This window comes from Pteropus medius, unplaced genomic scaffold (assembly GCF_902729225.1).
Source record: "Pteropus medius unplaced genomic scaffold, Ma_sr-lr_union100, whole genome shotgun sequence".
NCBI lineage: Eukaryota > Metazoa > Chordata > Mammalia > Chiroptera > Pteropodidae > Pteropus > Pteropus medius.
The window spans coordinates 9,139,396-9,147,068 of NW_024355205.1; the positions used below are offsets into that span (position 1 = coordinate 9,139,396).

At 31.3% G+C, this 7,673-nt stretch overlaps 1 pseudogene; it reads left to right on the forward strand.

Moving 5' to 3' along the window:
- The first annotated feature begins 7,057 nt into the window (after nucleotides 1-7,057).
- LOC120598876 (NADH dehydrogenase [ubiquinone] 1 alpha subcomplex subunit 3-like) lies at nucleotides 7,058-7,314 on the forward strand (annotated as a pseudogene).
- Nucleotides 7,315-7,673: the final 359 nt, after the last annotated feature.

A 7,673-nucleotide genomic window follows, 5' to 3' on the forward strand; every position in this document is an offset into this window, starting at 1 on the left:
AATATGGGAAAGAGGTATACTTAAATTTAGTTTTTCCTTAAATCTACATCCCTAATTTTACTTTTCATAACCTCCTGGGTAAAAATAGTTGACTTCTTCACATTTGCTGTAAAGACTAATAAAGGTTCCTTGGATTTCCACAGTGATTTATGCATTAGGAATATTATATATACATAAATGTAATTATAAAATATTTAGTTATATAAAATATTTACATTCAGAATAGCCCATAGATCAATATAGTATAAAATAATAAATTATAAACATAATTATATATATATTTATATTTCTAATGAATTTATTTGTAAATTATAGAAATCTACGTTTCTATTTTATACATATTGCATTTAGCATACTATGCTATTATATTTACTTTAAATATTTGTGATATTTATATTTGTTCTGTTTATTCAATCTGTTAAGCAGGAAAGGTAAATAATATTTCTTGTTTATAAGTGAGGAAACAGGATAAAAGGGAAATGACTTCCCCAAGTTGGGCTTACAACTGTTTTATCTGGGGCTCAAATCCTGTTACTCATCCAATATGTTTCTCCTTCATTCCATTATCTTAGATTTGCTTAAGAAACAATTACTGTGAACACCGAAGCACTGTTTTTTTCATCTGAACCTTCCTGATATCTTGTTTGAAGTATTTTTCTCATTATTTTTTACATTTAGTAAATGGTTATCCACTCTCAGACTTAAAGTGCTTTAATTTTATTAACTAATTTAACACTCCCAGCATAACAGAAGAGGATAAATATGTTAATCAAATTTAGATTTCTACTAACCTCTCATTCTTTACATCAAACCTGCGAAGTAAATTATTATTTTCCCCATTCTAGGGATGAGTAAACTAAGAGATAGAGGCTAAAGGTCCTTAAATCAGGCTAACTACAGAATCTACACCCTCATGCTAGTTTGATAACACCACCTACAAGTTATGTGATCTTGTGCAGGTTATTTTCTTTCTCTGAACTTCCATGTCTTGATCTATAAAATGAATACAATAATAGTTTTTCTGTTAAAAATGACTATGAAAATTAAATATGTTTAACGTACTTAGAAGAGTGTCTGGTATAGGATTAGTTCTTTAAAAAAAAATAGCTTTTATTTCACTGTTTTTTTAATCAATGATTCTGATGTAATCCATCCACTAATATTAAATAGTAAAATTAGACATTAATTTAATCTTTTAATAAAAAACATGTCAACCCTAGAACCTTAACCAATTAGTTACAGTAACTCATGAGCATAGAAGCGAAATCATATCAGAATCAAGTTATGTCTGATACGATGAGGCCAGTTGTCCATACTTAAAAATGACATGGAGTAAGCATGACTGTTATACCTAAAAACCTGAATAAGGCAATATTATATTGTAATCATCAACTGTTAAATCTAACTGTTATAACTAAAAAGATATTTTAAATAATTGATATTTGCATTATTATTAAATAACATACTTTATTTGTGGGAATTTAAGAAGAATTGATTTAAAAGAGAAAATAAGACTACCATTGGTACGATTATCTATCACTGCCTAATAAACCACACTAAAACTTAAAGCGATAACTTATTATTACATCTCTGTGAATTGCCAAGCCCAGCAGACTAACTCTACTTTGGGGCCCCTTATATAGTTGCAATTATTGATGGATGGGTCTAGAGTAACCTGAAGGTGACTTTGATCTCTCTCTCTCTTTCTTTCACTCTCTCTCTCTCTTTCTCTCCTTACCTTCCCCTCTCTCTGTCTCTTTCTCTGCCCATATAGATTATCCCCATGGCTAGCTCAGACTTCCTCACAGCATGATGTTAAGATAGTTCAACTACCTGCATGGCACCTGTCTTACCCCAGAGCTAGCATTCTAAAGAAAGTAAATACTGTTAATCTCTTAAAGTTTGGGATGGGTAAGTGGCATATAATCAATTATCCCATATTCTATGATCAAAGTAGTCTCAGACTCAGCCCAGATTAAACAGAAGGGGAAATAGTTGCCACCTTTCAGTGATAGTAATGTCAAATTGTTTGTTGCCATCTTGAATCTTCTACAACCATCCTAAGGTAAGTATTTTATATACTTTCAACCATTTTATTCATATATATTTTGTATCAATAAAATTGTATTATTTGTCAAGAATACGATTACTTAATAACAACATATTTTCAAGATTTTCTTCTAACATTTAATAATTATATAGTATTTTATTACTAATGTTGCATATTTCATTTATTGTTTCTCATTCTTATAATCAATAGCATAATGAGCACCATTTTAGCTTAATTGCTGAGGAATTCCAAAGTAATTTTCATAAGAAATACCCCAAGAATATGAATTTTAATATGTACTGAGAAATGTTTAAATGTGAAATTAAGACATGAGAGCCAGAAGGCATTGTCCCTCAATCCGAATCAAAGGATTTCCATAAATTCATCTCATTGCCACTGCAAAAGAAATTTTGTAGAATGCTTTCATATTTCATTTTGTAGAACATTTTGCAGAGATGATATATTTAATATGTTCACATTCAAGCAGTGTTAAAGCTCAAATTCTTCCAGTATTTTATGTATTGCCATGATTTATGCAATGGCTACAGTAATGGAATCATTGAGAAAGAAAACTTACATATGTTAAGTAGAATGTGCCCATACTTTAAGTACTAAATTTCTGGATCATAACAAAAGGACAGAAAATTCTCTACAGAAGATTATGAGTTGAGATATACATACATATAAATGTAATCAATAAATTTGTATTTAGATTTGTACATAAAAGTGAGCAATGCCAAAATCAGCAGAAAGAAAGCATAAATGAAATTGGAGAATTCCAGCATCCAATAGTAATCCTAGCTCTTCACTGTAAGTGTATCCTCTTAACCCCAAAAATTAGTAATATGAAAACATAACTCTAGCTATAATTGAAGATGATAGGCAATTTATTTTTAGTCAATAGTCTGTTTTTAAGCTGTGTGATCTCTTTTCACTGCTATTTATGCTGTCTCCAATAACTTTTAGGACTTTATCATATCCCTGGAAGTCATCTGCTATACAGAATACTAAAAATATTTTGAAATATTTTGAGAATCAAACTCTGAAGTTTTCTAACTTGATAAATAATAATAACTGCTTTAGCCAAAGCTTGAAACAATTATTACAATGGAAGACATACTGAGTTGTGCTGGTTCTCTTGGAGCTCTTGATTCTCAGTTCAGAGAGGCAAGACTTTATACTGTGCTAAATCCTGATATGGGGATTGGGTTGGGTAGAGTAGCAAAACTCTGAGAATGAAACAAATCTGATATGTGCCATTAGGATTTATAAATTTTACTTGTGGAAAACCATTTAATTATCCACAAAGAAGACATTGTTGCATTTTATATTGAATATTCTTTTTCCCATGTAAGTTAATTAAAATTAGTTAATATACATTTCTCGAGAACTCTTAATTCTTAATTTGCATATGACTTTGTTCCTTTCATATCTTCTATAAATTCTTCACAGTCTGAATATTCAAGAAAGAGCAAACCCGGATGCTAAACTTCATTAAGTAACAATTTTCAAATGTGTTTTATGGATTGTCTTTCAGATCCAATATTGTTGCTTTTTACAATCAAATATAAATTAGTAATTTCACAGTTTGATTATTTGTTTCTAGAAGCTTATGTTACTTTTGTACATTTGTCTAATTATTAATTTTTTACTTAGATTGGATGAAAGAAAGAGTAGCCAGAGATACTTTTTACTGTTCACTTTATTCAAATTTAAAGTTCTTTCCATTGTACAAATCACTCCATTGTTTCTTTTTAAGATCACTAAGTAATACTTAAGGCAATTGAAACATGCAGGCAGAATGATTAATGGATAACTTTGCCCAGATTTCCATTGACTGGGTTAATCTATATTACTTAGTTTTATCAGTTCTCTGGTTATTTGAATAATTAAATAAATAAAGTAACATCTGAAGTCATATTGCATATTTTTAACATAATGTTTAACTTCATGTTTACATTATACCTCTGGCAAAAGGCACCACCAGAATACACTAAAACAAAACAGAGAGAAATAAATAGATGAAATTAAAAATATGTAAAAACATTTAGTCTGATACTTGAAAAACTTTTCTGTTAGTTCATTTATAGATTAGAGTGATAGAAGAGAAGAAACTAGTAAAAGATTCTTTTTCTTTTATAGTAAAGCAAATATTTTAAAAAATAAGTTCTCTCTGTGTTAGCAGCTAGTAAAGTGTATATCTTCTTTCTTTCTATTTTATCCGTTAAAGTATTTTAGTTTGAAATACATGTTGAATTTCTAATGTTACAGAGTTGAAGATTAGACTTAAAGTATAATTTTATTAGACTATGTTGGCTCTTTCAAGATTACTGGGGAACAAAATTTTTAATACTTAACAATTTATCTGTATAAAAATAACCAGAATTTTAAACAACTTTGACTTCTGTATATTGCATTTTCTCCCTGAAATAATGGGTAATGCCAGGTGCTTATATTTATACATTTATATTTTAAAGAGATTTCTCTGTTGTAAGTCTAAACCTTTTACAATCATGGGAAGTTATAATGAGAAATTATGACACTGTGCATTATACCAAATCAATTGTCCAATAAAATGAAAATATTTCATTTATTGAGTCAGCCTTGTCTCATTTTGCTGATTGAAAACTGAGATCCAAAACAAACAGAAAATGTTCAAGATCACATAGTTATTGACAAAAAGGTCAAAATTTGTCCTCTTGATTCGTTACCTAGAATTTTTGCATATTATGTGCTTCTCATATGTAATGTTGGCATTACAAATTAGAAATTTCTAATTTCTCAAAATAGAAAATGTCAATAAGAATTTTTATCTAATCAGGCGCAAAATTTACTAGCCATTCTGCATAAGTATAAACTTAAATTTCAAAAGTGTATGTATGCGCGTATAACACCCAAATACCAATACAGAAAATTTTTTGTAACCTAATGGCAACAAACACAAAACTGTCCATCCAAAATTTAGGCAATAGAAATTTTTTGAAGGAAACATATAAAAATGTAAAATGTAAAATGTTGGAAGTCAACAGTTATATTTCAAACAATTAGCTATTAATTCTATTTTAAAAAATCTGCTGAGGACTGAAGCATTAAAAACTGTATTTTTCTAGAGAGAGAAATTCCTCAATGAACATGGGAGAAAAATTGGTAATTAAGGAGGGAACTTGTGCTGCGGCATATAGAATGCCCTCTGATAAATTTTCTACATTATTTGTTCTGCCTCTCCAGACTAATAAATGAGTTATTGTAAAATCAAGATCAGTTTCTCATACTGACAGTATTCCCACAGCATCCTCCCACTCATAGTACCTTTGCTCCAAAGCCATGTAATTGGTTTAACAAAATAAATGGTGTTATGCAAAGAAATGTGAAGTAACATATGCATCAGTATTATCTATGAATTATTGTACTGAAACTTCTCTAGGAATGCCAAAGTTCGGAAAATGTTTGTGGATTATTTCTACATATCTTACAATAGTGGAAAATTCTGCTAACGTATTGTTAAAAATTGATGCTGACATTACAACAGGGCCCTGAATGGCTTTTAGTATGAAAGCTAATACATTTTATGTTAGCATTTTTGCTTGGAAATTCCCTAACTAGGCCGCCAAAGGGATTAATAAATTTGACTTAAAAAACAAATTTGTTATTTTTTATGTGTAGTCTTATGATTATACTGTTTAATATTTATTAATAGAGTCAGTAAAATTTTCTCGAATTGTTTGATCCTATCATTGCCTAAAAAAGTTACTCTCACAAATATTTTGACGATATGGGTATTGAATGACTTTAATATTAAATTATTAAGTTTCTAGATATATACTTTGATGATTATCTCATGTTCATGATCCAGAAAATTGACCTTGATCTGTCTTTCAGGCTACAACATAGATTTCTCCTTTAAAATACATAATTAACAAGATCGATAATCTCTCAAGGGCCCAATCTTAGAAACAAATAGTTGCAGAAAAAATAAAATACCATGTCTTTTCACATAAAGAACTCTCTACTTATGTATAATTTGTTAGGTCTTAAAGAATAGGCATTAAAATAAAAAAGGACCAATGATATAATTATACAATATTAAGCACATTTTACATGTCACGTAATAATATTATAAATACTTATTGTTAAGCTTTAATATGATTTTATTTGTGATAGATATTATAGTCACCTTTTTAGGTTAAGAAACTAAAACTTATACTTTGAGTAACAGTAACTTATCTAAGCTTACATAGTTTCTACATTAGTAAAATGTTATATATATTTCAACATATCATTATTCATCACTCTAGATTGAGCAGGACCTCTGGTTACTTGGCTCTGGGTCTACTCTCCTAAAACAAAAACCTAAAGCCTCTAAACCATTTATTCTTGCCTTTGCCAGTTAATATTAAAGTGTATGTAGCCTTGACAATCTGTCTTCTGTCACCCTTTTCATTGTATTCTCGAGAACTCTGCACCATAACTAAGAATCTCTCCAATATCTTTAATCTCCTATCTAAAAGTTCTTTTTCATTTGCATGCTTTTTTTGAATGACACAATACTGAGAACATCACTTGAGTGCCCTTGGGTAATTGATTTTTGCAATTTTTTTAGTCTGTTCTCAGTATTTTGCACTATCTCCGTAGACAGTATTCAGAGATTATTACTAATCCCAAATTTTAAAAGAAACCCTGTGGCTATGATCTAACGTTTGTATCCCCTGAAATTCATGTGTTGAAATCCTAACCTCTAAATATATTAGTAGGTAAAGCTTTTGGAATGTGATTAGGTCATGAGGATGGAGACCTCAAGAATGGGAATAATGCTCTTATAAAGGAAATCTCACAAAATCCTTAGCCACTTCTACCATGTGAGGATCCAATGAGAAGTCTGCAACTCAGAAGAGGGCTCTCACTAGAACCGGACCATGCAGATACACTTTTCTTGTACTTCCAGCCAAGAAATTTAAATAAATTTCTGTTGTTTAAAATCTACTCGGTTAGGCCACTGCCATGATCAGGATGGCCCAGAGATTCGCTGCCTTCTTCAAGAATGCCTGGGCCAAGGAGCCGGTGGTGGATGTGTCCTTCACTATCAGGAACCTTGCTATAATTCTGCCCCCACCTCTGCCTCTACACCAAGCACGTCACCATGATCAACCAGGTCATGCTCTCCAACTACCCAGTGCCTGTCCAAGATGATTGGAGCATGCCCAACATGCCCCACCACCCGGAGGTCCCCCAGAGCCCAAGCTTTAGAGTGGCTGAAGAAACTGTGAGCAGTTCCACTAACAAGGAGGGGTCTCCCCTACCCTTGGCCCCCAATAAAAATGTGAACACTGACAAAAAGTAAAAGCTAATCAGTTTGTGGTATTTCGTTGTAGCAGCATAAACAGATTAAGATACCCTCCTTGTTCTCCTCACACCCTTGCTATTCACTGATCTCTGCTACCAACAATTCATGAAATGTTGGCACGTGACTTATTTTCTTTTTAAACTGCAAGGCCTGTTATGTTACCATGCTGCTTCTATGAACAGCCAAACATTCCATCAATCCCTCTGTCCCGTGAAGTGCTTAGCCTGTTCATAACCACTAACCCTCTTCTCTATACCACTTCAATCAGCCACTTCCACACTT